Source organism: Vanacampus margaritifer, chromosome 8, assembly GCF_051991255.1.
Source record: "Vanacampus margaritifer isolate UIUO_Vmar chromosome 8, RoL_Vmar_1.0, whole genome shotgun sequence".
Taxonomy (NCBI): Eukaryota; Metazoa; Chordata; class Actinopteri; order Syngnathiformes; family Syngnathidae; genus Vanacampus; species Vanacampus margaritifer.
In genome coordinates this window covers 6759202-6778782 of record NC_135439.1, presented here as the reverse complement: position 1 = coordinate 6778782, position 19581 = coordinate 6759202, and the positions used below count along the sequence as shown (strand labels likewise).

The window sequence follows — 19581 nt, the reverse complement described above, 5'->3', positions numbered from 1 at the left end:
CAGTTTTAGTCAACTCAAAATCAGTCACATTCAAAAACATTGGACTGTCTTTGCTTTTAAAAACTATCACTGAGAATATCATCATATCTAACTAATGTGATTACTAAGTTAACTAATAAATAATGTTGAAGAGTTCAAATTTCATGAACAAATAATTGTATCATGACCAAATGAAAAGTAACTCCTATTAGAGCATACCACAAATGTCTTTGTTATAGCAGAAGATGTTATCTGTCGGAGTCATGTGCATACACAATGAACTACTAAAAAAAAAAAAAAAAAAAAAAATCGAAATTTTTTTTTTGGGGGGGGGGGGGAGATAAAAAAAAAAGCGGAATTCCGCGAATTAGCGGAAAAATCACATCCCTGATTTAAAAATAATTCAATCTGCTCCAAATCCACAGTGAGTGGGGTCGGTATACAACACCACATTTTGAAATCTCAAAACCTGACGACTGCGTGGCAGAGGTGCTAACTGCTAATCTAGCATGGCGCCAGAAGTTCTAAACATTTTAAAAATGACTCTTCCTTAAAGATCCCACTGGTCACAAACTAACCATCATATCATATCATGACATATCATATCATGACAGCAGCACCTTTTTTTAGAAGGTGCAGGCAGGCGTGCTGACTAACCCTAAGACTGAGAAGGTTTGTTGCTTAGGTGTAAGCGGGGAGAGGCAGATGGAGAGCAGGCGGTGGTGGGTTCAGGAACAAGGCTAGAAAATACTGTTTTCATTTGGTTTCATCAGAAAGACAAGCATGGCTGTCAGACTCCAAGCCAGGCTGTTTTTCTTGGCTCCGGCAACCCCCTTCCTGCGCCATCGACTACATATTTGGCGCCAGCCCAACGTCAACACGCCGCTCTCTTCGCTCAGGCCCAGGGAGGGGTAAGACGCGGCGTTGCGGTGCGGCCCAGATATTTAAAGGTGAGAAAAGTATCGGGCTGCGCCAGAGGATAAGAAATCACAGAGGAGCAGGGGAGGAAAAAGACAAAGTAAAGGGCTATGAGTCAGGATAAAAACGTTGGTGCGACTTCCATTTGAGAAAGCACAGATGCGTTCCTGGAGCGAGAAGAAGCCCTCGCGTAACCTTGTCGCTCGGTGGGATGATTAGAAAAACACAGCTGTAATGCAGTGTGCCGCCTGCCGCGTATTGTGGAAAGAAAAGGAACTCAGGGATGGAATTGTACTTAGTGGGAGAGGAACTGCGAGAGGCCACTGGCGAGGCGCACAGACGTTATCCATTAAAGTCCCAAAAAAAAAAGGGGGGGGGGGGGGGCAAAAGAAGCACAGTGATGTCGTTCTGGAAGCAGGGGAGGATTGCACGGTGTTGCGCATGAGGTCAGGCGGTGCGGGACAAGAGCTGGTAGGAACCGGATTTTGGTTGGCCATGCTACGTTTAGCTAGTAGGAACCGGATTTTGGTGAGCCATGCTACGTTTAGCTAGTAGGAACCGGATTTTGGTGATCCATGCTACGTTTAGCTAGTAGGAACCGGATTTTGGTTAGCCATGCTACGTTTAGCTAGTAGGAACCGGATTTTGGTTAGCCATGCTACGTTTAGCTAGTAGGAACCGGATTTTGGTGAGCCATGCTACGTTTAGCTAGTAGGAACCGGATTTTGGTTAGCCATGCTACGTTTAGCTAGTAGGAACCGGATTTTGGTGAGCCATGCTACGTTTAGCTAGTAGGAACCGGATTTTGGTTAGCCATGCTACGTTTAGCTAGTAGGAACCGGATTTTGGTTAGCCATGCTACGTTTAGCTAGTAGGAACCGGATTTTGGTTAGCCATGCTACATTTAGCTAGTAGGAACCGGATTTTGGTTAGCCATGCTACGTTTAGCTAGTAGGAACCGGATTTTGGTTAGCCATGCTACATTTAGCTAGTAGGAACCGGATTTTGGTTAGCCATGCTACTTTCAGCTAGTAGGAATCAGATTTTGGTGAGCCATGCTACGTTTAGCTAGTAGGAACCGGATTTTGGTTAGCCATGCTACGGTTAGAAAAGGTCAACCCCAAATATTGCAACGGAGCTCAGCGTCTTTATTGTATTGTCAGGTATTACCAACAGTACAACACGAAGCGCAAAACGGTATTTTCGAAACTAGAAGTCAAAATGAAACAGCTGTTATGACAATGAGAGACGATTATGCTAGGTGTACGCTCGCGTTGGCCAACTGGGAGCATACTACAAGACAGAAATTGTGTTTATTGAGACGTCTCAACGTATTTATTGCATTTGTTTATTTAGCATTAGCATTATGCTAACAGACTGAAAGGCCAAGATATTGGGTTGTTTGAAAGGGGAAGTTGAGTCAAAAATGTCCTTTACAATATTATATGCAGCAAGGTATTCTGATAAATCTCAGGGTGGTGGAGTAATCATTAGCACAAACATTGGAGCGGCTCTGGGTTCGAATCTCACGTTTACATGCCCTAGCAAAGCTTCTGTGTTTTCACCCACTGAAGACAATAAATTGTCCATCGGCGTGTGCGCGAGTGCTGTAGAAAATGGATGACTGGAAAGCTGCATCCTAAATCAGACGACCAATCAGTTTATGTCTGTCAGCAACCACCAAATCATCGAAAGTAGACTCGTGGCTTGGGATGTTGAAGATGGCAGTGCATTTAATGTGTGTGTTTGTGTATTGGCCACACATAGCAGGTGCGCTGACTTTGTCACAAACAGACACCTGCGAAATGGCCAGCAGACACCCACGCACTTAACAAATGCGACATAACGAGGATAATTCAAAGCACGCACACACACACATGCACAAGATAATGGATTAACTGCCTATCTGGTTACAAACCTTCTCACCTCTCCGTAGCTAATTGGTTATCCTGCCTATCAATTGTCATTCCTGTGAGCCAGCATCTAAAATCGGAAACATCGATTTTCTTTTCTCACCCCCCAAAAATACCCATGAAGCGCATTCCTGTGCATTTCAAAAGCTAGAAAATCCACTCAAAGCAAAAACATAATTCCACACCCATCCAGGTAATCCAAAGTAGTTCATAAAGAAGAATTCCAGAAAATGCTGTTTTCTGACTGACCTAAATCAGACCACGTGTCAGGGGACCGCACAGTCCCAGAATCAGCGCCCGACCAGATGTCGCCATCACCACGTGGCTCACGCTGAAGATGTTTACTCAAAACTCTTCTGACCCACTTCGCATCATCACCCTTCTGTTTTTTTTTTTTTCATCTTTGACATTCATCCGGGGCAAGAATTGCGGACAGAAGCGTCCCGCTTGGAGGACAGAACTGAAAAGTTGAGGCCGAGCTTTAGGTAACGCGGACGGGTGGGCGAGCGGAGCCCAGCTGTACGCCGCTGGGAAAGACAGATAAGTGAAACAAAGAGGCCAGCTGTGCTCCGGGAAAATTAGGGGGGAGGGGGGTACATCTGTGGAGGATGAGCATGAACGTTAGGGATGTGTGCGTGTGTTATCTACATACATACACACTGTGTGCATTCCCCTGTTCATGAATACAATGCATTCTTCAGTTTTTTTTTTTTTTAGGTATTCCTTTTTCAGGAAGGAAAAGACGGCCACTGAGATATAACGACTTCGACAGACTGTTGCAGCGCTGCCCACACACTCACACTCGCACAGTGCGTCCTTGCAAGGCTTAGATTAGTGAGAGTGCAGGTGTGCCAATCCCATAAATCCGCTCGAGGCGATAGCAGGCGAGTCAGCGTTCTTTGGGAGGAGGACTAGCACGGATGCTAACATGGCGGCAGCTTTATCAGAACCCGGATGATGCATCCGATCACCTAACATGCTTTACGTAAAAGTGCTGAAATGCATTGGCAAAAAATGTGAATTAAACCCGAAAAATTCTGCCTAAAATGCTGATAAACATTAAAAAGACAAATAATTTACAAAAAATGGGGGGGGGGGATATCTAAAAAAAAAAATGTATGTGAGTGTGTTGAGAAACCTCGGATTATTAACGACGGCAGCACAGAAAGTTGTAGGAGTGAACGAGATTGTGTTTACTGTAATGTCTTATTTTGTGGATCCAATTAATGACGTCATTGATCGACTGGCAAATTGACATTACAACCCATCGCCGTTTTTGCGTAAAATGCTAAATATCTGATCTGCCTAGTCTAGTCAGCCAAATTTGTATGCATGCATACATTTAGAATTTTCTTAATTAACTCACTCAAACCCCAAAACGTATAGTTACTTTGTCCTTTACTCCCCAAACGTTTTTAAAAAAATTGTTTATGCTTGAGCATACAGAAGGCTTTGATACAGCTTCTGACATGAAGAGGTCGCTTAAAGCACTGGTAGTTATTACAAAAAACAGCCAGCAGATGTAGGCAGAGTATAAGAGATCAGCCAGGGCCATGTTGCAAAAATATATTTTTATCAGTGTTTTCAACAGGTTTGTGAATAATGATGAAATTTAGCTATATTTTAATCCTAATTGCAGCAAAACGGCGACAGATACAAATATATTTTTTTTTTTTCCTGATGAAAGAAGAGACTCTAATATTACGTTTGGTAGGTTCCATGTTTTTATAGCAATAGAACAGAATATTCTGTGGACCTTGCGAAATCAGTCAAAATCCAGTGAAACAACCGGGAGCGAAGGGGGTTGCTTCAATGAAAATGGTTAAGAGTAAATGAGTTAAACAATGATATATGACAAGTAACACACTTAATATTGATTGTAGTGGAATGACTAATGAGATCCTGACATTTGAGGATTATTATTAAACATAGCCAGGAGCATGATTTTGCTGTTCTTGAGAAACAAACTTCACAAAGGGCTTGTTGGATTTGTGACGCAAACCATCTGGTGTGTCGGGTTAATCGGTCACCAGGCGGAGGAAGAAAAGTTGATCATTTTTAAGATGTCTGGACTGGAGCACAGCTAATTAGAAGTAGCCTCGTGGGAAAGACTGGAACTACTTTTGATGACCACTAATATACATGTATAAAAAAAAAAAACACAATCAGCAGACATGATCTGATTTGAAAAGAAGTCAAAATGGGAAGTAGTAGACGCTGCCTCCTGGACCTCAACAGAGTCGTCCATGCTCCGACTACAACCTCTTCCCGGGTCACCGAGTGGCAGTCGTGGCCGGCTAGGGGTCACCGGAACCCCGTGCACGATGTCAACGAGGTTGTCGGATGTTCTCTGACACACATCCGTCGCTTCGACCCCACCGTCTGAAGCCTTCATCTTTGTGAAGCTACCGCCGAGTATGACATGACAAGGGCGTTTTCGCCCCCCACCCCCACCCCCATTACCCACCCTCCAATCTCCATCCTCGGGGGGGTTCAGATATCACAGCCCTTGCCACTGGAACTAATAGAGCACTTCCTGCATCCCCATTTCTAAAGCAGCTGCTCCAACGCTGCGTGTATGCGCCTGTGTTTGCCGGGGAAAAAAAGGGGACGTTGGGTGGCGGAGGGTCGTAGTGGGGGGCTGATGTGGAGATCGGCTCTTTTGATAAGAGGGGAGGTTTGCGGTGGTCTGCCGTTGCCGCGGGGAACGTGGCAGGAAAACTTCAACAAGATGAGACAATGAGAACCTTACAAGACGGATGATAGCGGTACGGTAAACAAAACTACAAACACAATAATAAACAGGAACAATTTAGACGTATCAACATTGCTAATTGTCTTCACTTTGATACAATGTGAGCATTTTTTTTTTTTTACAATCTCCCTTTTAAAATAGAGTAATTGTGGCACAAATGTTTTTTTTTTTTACTGGCTTCTGATTTCAGAACTTTACATAAATTTTACATTTATATAGGTTCACAGTAGGGCTTTCACTATTGAATATTTTTAGAATCGATTATTCTATCGATAATTCCAATGATTAATCAAATAATTGGATAATTGGTTTTATTTCTGCATTAATGTGTATTACAAAACCATTTTCCATCAATTGCCCTACGGGGACACAAATACATTTTAACTTGAACTTCCCCGATTACTGTTTATTATCCTATTCTTGTAGTTTATTTGCTATTGTTTAGTGATTTTAAAAAACAACAACTAAGCGAGAATTAGGCAACATCACACACTCTAAAAAGAGTTAGGTCAAAAATAACCCAACTATGGGTAAAAAATATCTCTACTTGGGTCCATTTGACTCAACTTTGAGTCAAGAAATTAGTCTTTTAGTTTAAAACAACTCAGAAATATTGGTCAGGTTCTTTACTTGGGTCAAAAAATTGGGTCATTTTGTATAATACAACCCAGAAAGTTGGGTCACATTGACCCATAAAGTGGATCGGTCCATTTTTTATCCAGAATTGGGTTATTTTTAACCCAACTGTTTTTAGAGTCCATGAGAGGGATGAAAGTGAATCAGTTCCTGGTTTGGCAATTTTCCAAAGTAAACGCAGACGTGCTCAAATGTGTTTTTTGATTAAACACCAAAAAATAGTCCCGAGTGCTTTCATGAAGGACGGCAGAAATCAGAGCATAACAATTCCTGTCGAGAGGCTGAAATCAAAGGATTTGGGCAAATTTTAAGTTAAACAGCAGCTCAAACAATTACCCATTTTATAATCGATTACTTGTCGATAAATTGGATAGAGTACGATGTCACCCATGATTTTGACACCCCTGGAATCCATCTTGTTCCAATGCTCTTTTCCTAAGGTCGCATGACTGTGATTCGAGTGACCTGTAAAATCTCAAATCTACAATGATGGAATCACACAACTTCCTCGGAGTTGAAAATATGTCGATATCCGTATTTCGGCGCGAGTCGTTCTGCCTGTGCTGCTTTTCCGCACAGCGAGCGGCGCTGTCAGGAATCTGACGCTGGCCAGCAGACCAGACGGGGGATCTCTGCTTCGCCCGAAAGTTCTGCGCTCCTATCTCCCTGCCGAACAGGCCCGGTGTGACGCTAGCCAGGTCTCTTCTGTGTTTTCCCTATCTGACCCCCACTCGCTCCAACCCCCTCCCCCTTCCCCCAATACACACAACGACCTCCTCTATGCCATGCAAGTAACAACAACAAGCTCAAATCCTTTGGCATCGCAGAAAAACATCACCGTTGTGTAACAGCTTGACGCGCAAAGCGGATTCCCTGCCGGCTCCGCGTCCATATGTCCTGGACGCCATACAACAGATGCGCACGTGTCTTTTCCCCTGGACTGCTTTCTTCGGCTCTGCTTGCCACGTGGAACATAAAAGTGATGGCTATTTGTGAGGAAGTAACAACTGAGGGCTTTTCTTGCATGCTTTCTTTCTGGGTGCGGATGTTTGATTTGGGGGATGTTTTGTGGACAGTGGAAAGTGTCAGCAAATGAAATCTCAGAATTCCCATGCTACTAACATCATACATTTTTGTTAGTATTTGAGCAACATTTCATTAAAAAAGGCATCTTTATATTAATATGACCTAAAAAGGCAAAGATGGAAAAGTATGTAATTATTGAGCTGTGTTGTGAAGAGACTCTCCTCCCAGAAACAGGCGGTAAAGCGCAAGTGTTTCATTTAGTATTTTATTGCTATGAAGTTGCACAATAGGCAACTTATTTTTTGTATTTTATGTGAAGAGAATTAGGCACATATCTGCTATCAAATAGTATTTATTTTATCATATAGTCTTTTTTTTGTGTGAATAAATTGGACAAGTAGGCTACATGATTGATGTGTTTTTTCCCCCAAAATATCAACCTGTAACATTAAAGAGTGGCCACTTGTCGATTTTTAAGTTGCACAATAGTGCCGGTAACTTTTTTTTTTAACTCCCTTCTGTTTATCAATGATGTCATCAAAGTATTTACGTCGAACAATACCGCGTGCAAATTGACTTATTTGACACTTCTATGACCACGTGTTAAAATATGTTGCTTAGCCCATGCAGTCAATTATTGATGATTGATTCCATTGACATTGCTGTGTTTCTTTACGAATAAAGCAGCAACAGATTGTGTTGCACTGTACATTAATTCCTCATTAGCTCGGAGGACAAGGATGGGGGGATAAAGAGGACAGGATGAGGCTACGCCATCTGCACAGTGCAGGGCAGCGCAAGGCACATGAAGTAGCACACACAAACACACACACACACACACGCAACATATTTGCTCCTACCTCCTCTCTAGGTAGAGTCCGCGCGTTCAAATTCCTGCAGAGAAAGTCAAAAAGCTGCACTCGTGGCTTCTTCTTCTTCGCTCTTATCCGCTGCGTTTCGCCTCTCCCGCATGTGTCACGCGTGTGTTTGCGTTCCCACGAATGTGAGGACGCAGATGGCACCCAGATGGAGCGACGCGCGCACACATGCGTTCAATGCTGTGCTGCGTTCACGTCCCCTCTCTCTCTCTCTCTCTCTCTCACTCTATTTTTTTTTTTCTCTCTCTCGCTTGTGAGCCTTTTAGTCTTGAAGTGGTTTAGGTCCACTCGACCGTGCGTCCACCTCGACGTGCGCGCTCGCAGCTTGTGAGCTCCCTCGCACCAGAGCCGCGCAGACCCTGCCTCTCGCGGCTTAAGCCCCCGCCCACATTTTCCCACAGGGAGTGACGTCACTAAGCCCACTCCTCCTCCTCCTCCTCCTCCTCCTCCTCCTCACAGTAGAGCTGCTGGCCAAGCAAGCATCCAGTAGTGCCTTCATTCATGAGATGGGCCCTGCAATTAACATAACTAATTGCTTTGGCACCTAAAGGCTAAACAAGAGGCCGAGCCAAGGGTGACAAAAGTGTGCGCATCTGCATGCCTGTCAATGTGAGACCCCAACTCCCTCCCCACTTTTTCTCTCATTGATACCCTTTTGTCTCAGCCCTTAATGCAGTCAACCTATTGTGTTGGTCTGTTGATGGGGGGGGGGGGGGGGGCACTCGAGGACCAGCCCCTCCCCTGCGCAAGTTAAACTTAAATCGCCAGCTGATTTATGCACACAAGAGACAATGCAGGTGGAGATAAATGGCGGCTATTTATGAGCCCCCAACAGCCCCAGCGCCCCCCCCTCCCCTCCACCCACAAGCTCCCCACTCATTACTTTTACAGTACAATATGGATCAGTTTTGATGACACTGGCAACATGTCGTAGCCTATGTGGATAAAAAGTCAAGGGAATTACAGCTTGGGTGATATTAGAAAGGGATCGCTGGAAACTGTGAATAACATGATCAATTGAACGCATCACAGCAAAATGAGACGTGCTAACCAAAAGACCGTGTGGGACAATGAGGGTGCGCGATACTTTATTGACTGTACTTTATTGACTGTACTTAACTAATGATTATTTAAATAATTGAGTAATCTAGCGATTGTGTCCATTAATCGATGAATCAGATATATATATATATATATATAAATATATATATATATAAAAAAAGAAGGTATTCTTATTTCTTTCTTACTTACTTATTTCAAATTGACAATGCAGAAAATACACGAATGAATTATGATTGAAATACTGGTTTGGTTCGGAACATGTCAGAATATACGCAAAAATGTTGATCATTGTTTTCCCGAAAGCTGGGTCAACAAAACTATATTCAGTCCGCTTTCATGGAGGACTACAGAAATCAGACAATATTTACAGTTGAGAAGCTGAAATTCTGAGCATTTGGCCAATTTTAAACTAAAAGTAATATTTAAGCAATTCATTGATCATCAAACAGTATTATCGACATCGATTAGTTGTTGATTAATCGGTTGGCTGATCTCTTATACTCTGCTGCCACCTTCTGGCCATTTTTTGTAATAACTACCATTGCTTTAAGCCACCTCTTCAGTTCAGAAGCTGTATTAAGCTGCCTTCTGTATGCTCTAGCATAATTTTTTTTAAAGTTAAAAAACATATAAATACGTTTTTGGGAGTGAAGGAAAAATTATTTAAAAACATATTTATACATTTTTGGGTTTGAATGAGTTAAAGACGAAGCTGAGAGCAGTAAGAAAAATGGTGCTCTACTAAAAAAAAAGTGCTCTACTCGTCCGCCACATGTGCGCTCCCAACTTTGAGGGATTGGTTTGAAGAAGAAGTACTCACTTCACAAAAGTCACTTCAAAAAGGGGGTTAAAGACCAGCTCTCAAGAACTCCTGACCTAAACCCAATCAAAGGATAAACAAGAACAGACACTGTTGGTGGCTTGATCCAAATTCCCACAGACACACTCCACTTCCTGTTTGGTATAACAACCATGTGTCCCCGTCAACCTTGCAAGTACTGTATGGCACACACACAGCAAAAAAAAACAAAAAAAAAACAGAATTTGTGTGAATAATCATCCGTAATAACCTGGCCTTCCCTTCTCTCCTCTATTCAGGGTGCATCTGGTCAGCCAGCAGGCTCAGAGGCAGCGCCAGGTGGCGGCGAGCAGGGGGGAGGATGAGGGAGGCGGGAGGGACGCGAGGGGGGTCAGTGATGCGCCAATGAGGAAGGCCGTCCATCTGATGCTATAGAGATTCTAAAGCTACTGTAGTGGAGGACTGTTGATGCATAACGGCTTAAGTGGATGCTAAGCAGGTCCACCATCCCTCATCCACTCATGTTCCCTCATGACAAAGACAGTATTTTGGTTAATATTGTGTTAGTGGAATATGAGTTAAGCAGCAAAATCCAGCCGTTTTGATCAATATCAGAAGGCAGCCATTTTGCCACTTTGCTGTCGCGTGAAAATGACATCACAGTTGCTCGGGTCTCAGGTAACAACCAATCGCAGGTCGGCTTCAGAAAACAAATGAGCTGTGATTGGTCGTGGCCCAAGCCCTGAGCAACTGTGATGTCATCTTCAGTCGCCAGCAAGTGGCAAAATGGCCGCCCCCTGAGGACTCAGAACTGTTGATTTTTCCCGCATAACTCATATTTCACAAATGTAACATTAATCATAATGTCGTGTTTAGACTAGTGAGGTCAATTATAACATATTTGTCAAGAAATGATTAAGGTTGACTTCCCCCTTTAAACATTCCTATAGGAAGTCTATTTATTTGATGGCTTACTTTCAACTTTAATCAAAAGAACATCAAATTTGTAAATATTACACATCACCTCTCCAGCTGTCCTAAAATGGGAATAATTTCAGTTTACTTTCCACTTTAACCAAGAAGCCTATTGATTCATGCCCCCCTCCCCCCTTCCCCCCCCCCCCCCCCCAAAGCAAGCGTAATCACGCATGTTGCACTCAAGCAATCTCGTGCTGGTCCGTCTTGCTGGCGTCGCAGCTGTTTGCCATTGTGTAGCCTACATGTACATGTGTGCAGCCAGATGAAGACAGAACAAGAGAGTGTGTGCGGCATCTGTTTTTGTTCACACGCTCCCTCTCCAATTTTCCCCTTTTAGAAAATGTAAACAGTCATTTTTTTTCTACAGCTCTATGAAAGGACAGAAGAAAAAGGCAATAGGGGATGTGAGGAAATGAGCATTATGGAAATGCAGTGCAAGTGAACACAGCCCTGTTGATATAATCGGCATGGAGGGAAAATAAGAGGCCACGTTAAATAAGTGACAGACACACAAAAAATGCCGTCGTAATACGTCTCCACATTAGTTTAGCCCCCTAAAAACTTGGCAATTTAACATCACCCTTCTGTCTAGGATCCTTTTTTCTTTTTCTTTTTTTCAGGAGAGCTCAGTATTGTTCATTCAATTTGACATCATCATTGCTCTCCTTTTTTAATAAAAAAATAAATTAATTAAAAAATTTTTTTTTTTTTTTTCTGTCTAGGATCCTGATTCAAGCTTAGTTGGGCGAATACGAACGTAAGAGCCCCAAAAATGGCTGCTTTAAACCAAAATGCCCAAATTTAATTGAGAGCATGAGCCTTTGAGATTTTTCATGCACCACAATGGCACAATTGCTGAAACTCGTGTCGGGGTAAATTTTTCAAATGTGTGTAAAATATTGCTGCATTTTAATGTATCAGATACTGGTGAAATATGCTGATACCAGCCACACAATACTTTAGGGGGGAGGGGGAAATCTGACAACAAATAAGTCTTCCTTACCGTAGTTGGGGCTACATTACAGCCATTTGATACATCCGTGATACTTGGTATCGGAATCGATGAATACTCAACAATGAATACCCATGCTGGCATCAAACATCCCTAATATAAATCCAGGACAGATGCTGTCAAGCATGAGCTGGTGCCCTAAAGAGGACATGTTATACAGAAAATGGAGGGATGTGACCTGTGATTGAGTGGCAACCAGAACCATTGCTAATCTGTTAACTTTCACTAAATGTCATCCAAGGATAGGCTGGATAGATAAACCCGTTTAGCTTCTGTATGCACTGCAGTCACCGCTGGATGAAAATAACATCTTTGCTCACTACTGGACTCTTTTCAAAGGCTCTCTTAAAACGCAATTTGCGTTTTTATTCCCATGCTCCCGTGGTTCTGCATTGACATCTACATTAGTGGTTTGTAATTTAATCAACAGCCGAAGGAATGCAATATAACGACTCATAAAAGAACTCCCTCGCTGGCCTCATCAGCGGCCCGGCCGGACGGCGAGAGAGAGAACACGTGTCGGGTCCGTTGGGTTTTTGGCTGAACTTTTTGTTCAAGCATCAAAATCAGCGCGAGAGAGAAAAAAGGAAAAGTGCTGAAGATTAAAAATGCTGAATTTGAGACGGTAAACATATTAGTAAGCGATTCTGGCTAAATGTAATCCTGATGTTCCTGCAGAACACTCTGTGACTCACCACGTGGATTGCTTGTAAACGCAACCAAAACAACTTGATTTTATGCTTAAACAGAGTACACACACGCTGATTTTTAACATTTTAACCCAAATTGGGAGACCCCACACATGATGAGAAAATCAACGTGTGTGTTCTGAAAATTTATGCTGTATTCGAGATGACCAACACAGCACACACATAATTGTAACTCCTTTAACAATCATGAGTCTTCAATCACTCTGAGCACAACCCACACCATACGATAATATCTCAGGATCATCTTTTAGAGACATCTGGTGATCTGATGACTGGACAAGGGATTGCAAGGGAAACCAATCAAATTCGGTGAATTAAGGATTTTCATCCTCCACCGTTTTCCAAGAAGATCAATTTGGAAAAATCTCTCTCGACTTGTCACACGCTACAGGATAATCACACAGAATAATCTTTACAGATATCCGACAATTGGATGTTTGTAGATTTTGATCATGAGGGAGAGGGAAAAAAAAGTTAAACTTGGTGTTGATCAAAAGGATTAAAAAAAATAATAATCTAAAATTCAGCCAAATTATCAGGATGTGTAATTTATGATTGTCGGTCTTGACATCGGGTAAGAAAACTCCTTAACACGCCCCTAAACCACAGGATAATTATTTCAGATCATCTTTCAAAGATGTCCAACAAATGGGCTTTTGCTGATTTTGTTCACGAGAGAAAAAATAATCACATCCCACACCACAGGATAATAAGAGACATCCGACAATTAGGCCTTTTCTGACTTTGATCTCAGGAAAGAGAAACTGCTGGTGTAGATTGTAAAGGTTCGAAAAATGCTCAAACTCAACCCGATATTGCTATGAGTGGACCCAATTCTCATGTAAAGAATGGCAGGAAATTACTTATCACCGTATCTCTACAGCAGTCATTATCGGCTCCCTACCAAGCTTCCCGGGGGCCCACAGTCGTATTGTGGGGACACTGACCTCAAAGGTCCTTGTTAGCCCCCTACTAGGCAAGTTTTCAACCCATGTTGATTTGGACCATCTACTGCTAGCCTCATACTAGAATACTTGATAAAGGTCTGCAGTTTTTGCCTTTTCCTTCCAGACAGCATTTCTCTTGGGTACCCCCCCCCCCCTCCTTTGAAAATTGGGATTTAACTGAGAGAATAGCAGCCAAATGGCTTTAAAAAGATGACAAGAGATTTTTATGGGCTCAAGAAAAGCTGCTACGGTGCCACTCGTGATCCTTATTCCAGCCACTGTTTTCTGGAGTTGTACTTAACGCTTCCAACAGAGCGTTTTCTTCACTATACAGAACTCCATTTGAACGGTAATGATAATAATCCAAAAAAGGGGGTGAAAAAATTTAAAGATAGAGATTTCCCATAAAACTATATAATAACAATAATCATTATTAGAATTATCATCATCCTCATAATAAGGGTACACCCTGAACTGGTTGACAGCCAATCGCAGGGCACACAGAGACGAACAACCATCCACATTCACAATCACACCTATGGACAATTTGGAGTGTTCAATTAACCTGATATGCATGTCTTTGGAATGCGGGAGGAAACCGGAGTACCCGGAGAAAACCCACGCAAGCACGGGGAAAACATGCAAACTCCACCCAGGAAGGCCGAAGCCCTGACTCGGGCTTACGTCCTCTGCACTGGAAGGCGGACGTGCTAACCAGTCAGACACCGCCCCGCCCCTAATTAAACATATATAAAAATAATCAATAATAATAATATCAATATGAATAAAACTAAAATGTATACTTTTTTATTATTGCAAGCACCATTTCTTAAAAAAATAAATAATAAAATGTAATTATATAGTGTTTTATATTCTCATAAAGACATTAAATATAAAAGAACAAATCAACATAAATAAATGTCCATTTTAATTTTGAATAAAGAAATGAAAAATATGTAATTAAATATAAAAATATATATATTTAATTTATGCTGTACTTTTTTTATGATGTATTTTTTTTCCAGCACTTCCAATACATTCTTGTTACTATTGTTATATAATTTAAATTACCACTGACAGTAATCTTTAAAAATCAAACAAATTCTCTATTCACTGATTCTCAATCAAGTGCTTGTGCAAAATGTACAGTATCATTCCTATTTAAAGCAGGAAAAAAACAACCAAGAACGGCGCTATGGCGCAGTCCCTGCAACGTTTGTCACGTAAAGTGTCACGTGGATCATAAAACCTTCCCGCTTGCCTCTTTTCCCGGACGTTTTGGCTCCACTGATAAAACAACACATTTGTTTGATTTTATAGATCAAACCTCTTCATTACTGCTCCCTTTGATTCGCTTTAAGCACCTTACCGGCAAGGCTTCCCTCCCACCACTATCTCAATGTTGGCTAATCTGATGCAGCCACAGATTTCCCTGTCTGATCTTGCACATATTTATCCATTACTTCCTCTGCAGTGTGTTTATCTCATAGGGACACATCACTTCCAAAGCCCATAATTGTCCAGAGGTCCCATTTACTGTAAGGGCAAAATAAGAAGAGATTAAATAAGGGGATTTTTTTTGGTCATCATTAAGGGACGAAGTAAATGATAGGTGGCGTAAATACAAAACAGATTTGACTGTTCGTCTCCCAAATGACGCAGGAAAGGAATGCGATTCCCCGAAATAAAGGCTCTCATTTAAAATCTATTCTTCCTCCTGCACTTTTGAGTTAAAGAGCAGTTGAGAAACCACTAAGCGGTTCTGGTAAGCTGTCTGGCCCGATGGATTCACAAACGACTTTTCTTAGTCCTGCAGCCGAAAACGCCTGTCCGAGTCACTCGAAAGTGTACAGTGGGTAGAAAAAGTCTACACACCCCGGTTCGTATGCCAGATGTTTGTGACATGAGCAAAATGACTTGGTTGTCCCCAAAGAAAATTCGGATGAAATTGTATCCCATTTTCATAAATCCACTCGGTTTTCATACATACTTACATAATGTATATATATATATATATATATATATATATATATATATATTCATAGATATTAAAAATGGTCAAAACCAAACTCATCCGCCAGGCACAGCAGAAGGAGCCGAAATCAACTGCTGCAGTGTGACAAAAAATGGTCAATTCTACTTAACTGCGACATAACTGTATGTTTTTATGTATGTAAGTACGACATTATCGAATGCTATTTATCGTTCTTAAAATACACATTACACATTTTTTTTGTTGTTTTTGGGGGAAGGCTTGAATTTAATGTTTAATGACATGTATTTGTTTCAGTATCTGAAGGCTCTACTGTATTTTGAATCTCTGATGTAAAAACACAGCTTGTGAAGTGAGTAACATAAAATGGCAGTTGGCATTGTTTTGCAAAATAACCACATACAAAATAATGCATCACCCCTAACTCCTTCCAAGTGTGAATATTTGAGTCAAAGTTATTTTAGTTATTAAGTTATTATTGTTATTGTATTTTGGAAAAAGAAAAACCCAAACCGGCCGCAACCCATTTAATGTGCCATTACGCAGTGTTGGGGCATGACAACTTTTTCTACCAAATAACGAAACAATGGCAATAAAAAGTCATTTAGGACGCTCCTGTGGTGGATTCAATGGTCCTCATCTATCAACTGCAATGCCAATGTTGTTTGGAAAATAAAATTAGCTCGCCATGTTTGCCACAAAGAACTGGCCGACAAGGTGACTTTTCTGAAGTCAAACTCCCGCCGTGGTGTTTAATGACGTGTCAAAGCTGCTTGGTCTGGTTAAACTTGAGGCTAATTCGATCATTATAAGCGCTGCCAATTGTGTGACGTTGTCCTCGGAAACAGAACCTAATGGACTCGCTGTCAGCGTTGTTTCCGTGGAACACATTAGTAGTCGGAATGACTGCCTTCGGTAGTCAAGAGCATTTCATGTTCTCTAGTGTGCATGCATATATATATATATATAATTTTTTAAATAATTTTATAACGCCACAAATTTTTTTAACGCGATTACTGATTGCTCCTTACTTGGAAAGCCTGTACTGGGGGAATTCCAGTCTCAACGCAGCAGACACGTCCACATCAAAATTTAATAGTAATAAATTTAATGATAAATAATGCATATATTTGTGCAGTCTGGGGTCAAGGTGTATTTTACAAGTATTAAAAATGTGCAGAATTTCACAAATTACTTCAAGGTAATGATTAGATAGCTCTTAATATGAAAAGAAGTGTTATAACCAAAGTCTTACAAATGCAATTATGCCCTCTAGTGGCAGAATAATGACCTCAACACAAATCAATATCATACTACTACATATTTTTAATTTTAACTCAATTTTATGAATTATTATGACATTTTTGTATCATTGACTAATTGATGCAGACATATTTATTTCAGTTGTTAACAAGAGTATGAAAACTTATTTTATTGTACATTTTATTGCAAATTTCGAACAGATATAAATTTGCGATGAATTGCGAGTTAACTATTTAAGTAATCTGATTAATTACGATTAAAATTTTTATAATAGGGCTGGGTATTAATTCTAATTTCCGTAACCGATTAAATTTTGATTCACAAGAGTTCACTTCGATTTGATTCAATTCACTTCAATCGATATTGATTAATTTTGGAACATCAGTTCTTCTTAAATATCAAGTACATGTGATGTAATAAGGTCAAGCCGTATAGACAATGGATGGACGGATGTCCAGGGTGGACCCCACTTCTCCCGTCAAAAGTCATGTGGCATGGGCTCCAGTACACCTGCTATAGGAAATGGACAATTTAACCTGCTACGAGTCCAGGGTAGAGCCCACTTAACTCACCAAAATTCATCTGAAATAAGCTCCAGCTCATTCATAACCCTAATGAGGACATGTGCTGCATGAAATGGGTTGATGGACAAACAAATAGTTTTGACGACAGCCTCCGTTTCTGGCTTAATTCCCTGAAGGCTCGTTCGATGCCCACCCCAAAGGCATTAAAAACAAATGAGGGACTGATCACTGGGGGGCTCCCAGCCGACTGGTGTTTTACCCCCTCCTGATATCCGACTAGCCCTATCACGCCTCTCCCGCTCTGTCTCTCGTCACCCCCCCGAGTCCATTGTCCCCTCCTTTTCAGCCAGCCTCATATCACCCATAACAAATGGGTCCCTCCTCCCTCCATTTCTCTTTCTCTCTCTCATGCACTCCCTCGCTTTTTCCTCCTCCGACTCGGTGCCGATGAAAGGCAGGCATTGAGCCGGCAGTGGCATTCCAAAACCTCAGGCCTCGGCTCCAGCGTGTCTGGCTATTCAACACTGCTGGGAGCCATTAGTTTAAGTAAGGCCTGACCCACCTACTCACCCACGGAAAACCCTCAGATCTCCTGTTACACTCGCATAGAGAGGCGGGGGTGGCCGCAACGTGCCCGAGCGTGAATGACAGAGATGGGTTAATACGAGAGGTGCAGGTATTTTTGTGCAGGGTGGGGTGAGCTGGGGGCGGGGGCGTGTTTGAGCGGCGGGTGGAAGTGAGTGTGAAAGTGTGAGCGAGAGAGTGGCTGCATGTGCCTTCTAATTTTTTTATGAGCGGAGGGGTCACACGCTTTCTTGGCCGCATCTTCCCCGAAAGTTTCCAAACGGGGAAGCCAAGTGTCTAGCCAGACGCCAAAGACCACCCCCCAAACTCCCTTTAAACCAGTGGTTCTCAAAATTGCAAAAATCATTTGCAATAAATAAATATGTACCTACCTACATATTGGACTGGCGCGGTAATAAAACAAAGAAACAGTAAACCTCATCGATTTTTAAGAGATCATTTATTTTGGCTAGTTCAAATTTTGAGTTGGCTTTGCTGTAGTACCACTTTGTGCCACAACAAGCTGGGCAGCACTGAGCTCTACTGAAAGATATGTAATGTAATTTTAAGAAAGAAGAAGAAGTAAAGAAGGCTCCCAACCCAGAGCAGAACGCTAAGAGAATAAATGCATTTCTGTGAGTAGTGTTGTATGCTGTTTGTTTGTTAAACTACCAGCTACCATATGCTAATTTGTGCTAGGCTGTCTATTTTAGCATTGAGCTAGCAGAGTCTCGTTAAAATTATTTGGTTTCTTTGAACATTTAATATACAATATTAAACAGTTTTTTGTTTTATATGCCAGTTGTACACTAAACCTCAACTCTAATTCATAGCACATATGCTAATTTGTGCTAGGCCGTCTATTTTAGCATTGAGCTAGCAGAGACTTGTTAAAATGATTTGGTTTCTTTGAACATTTAATATACAATATTAAACTGTTTTATATGCTAGTTGTACACTAAACCTCAACTCTAATTCACCAATATATAGATTGAAGCAAGCACACTTTGCTTCTTATTTGGAGAACTGTGTGCGTGAGAGTCTTTTTCTTTACTTTAATGCTAACATACAATGGAAAACTCTTTTTTTATTTAAATGAAATTAAATTCCTTTCCATAAACCAGTCATTTAAATTCAGGCTAAAACATTCAAATATAAAAGAGTTCAATTTATGAGAGGGTATAAATAAATAAATAAATCTCCCCAGTAAAAAGAACGCGAACCCCTGCTTTAAATGATCTCCTTAGCCCTAACCGCAAGCGCTGCTGTGGACATCCATGTGGATGCTCTCGGCAGTTTTAAAGCTGTGAGCGCAGCGGTTTTGGGTAATTGGGCTGGAAAGGATAGCAGAAACGTGCTGCGTGCCGCTGGCGTCATGGCCGCGTTGGCACGTAAACACGGATGCTTCTTTAAACAAGTCCATGTTTGGGGAGGGAGAACGCTTGGCCGTGGCCCACACGCAGCCATAACACATACAGTGAGTAAATCCACTCACCTCGCCTCGCCTCGTGTTGGAGGTGTGCCTGGCTTGGGAAACTGGAACTGTAATTTTATGTAAGTTTGTTTATGTCGGCATTGGCGGCCGTAAATCATGGCTCGGTAGATATCCCGGTTTTAAGGTCAC

At 41.7% G+C, this 19581-nt stretch overlaps 1 protein-coding gene across 2 annotated transcripts in view; it reads right to left on the bottom strand.

Annotated features, from left to right (window-relative positions):
* Nucleotides 1-19581, bottom strand: part of cbfa2t2 (CBFA2/RUNX1 partner transcriptional co-repressor 2) — a 64572-nt gene that overhangs the window by 21474 nt on the left and 23517 nt on the right. The window contains exon 1 of one of the 2 annotated variants that reach the window (XM_077573581.1): nt 8088-8456. The exons of the other annotated variant lie outside the window; for it this stretch is intronic. The gene's annotated coding sequence lies outside the window, so the exon portion shown is untranslated. Of the gene's footprint in view, nt 1-8087; nt 8457-19581 lie in introns of those variants that run through there. 2 annotated transcript variants of the gene reach the window in all.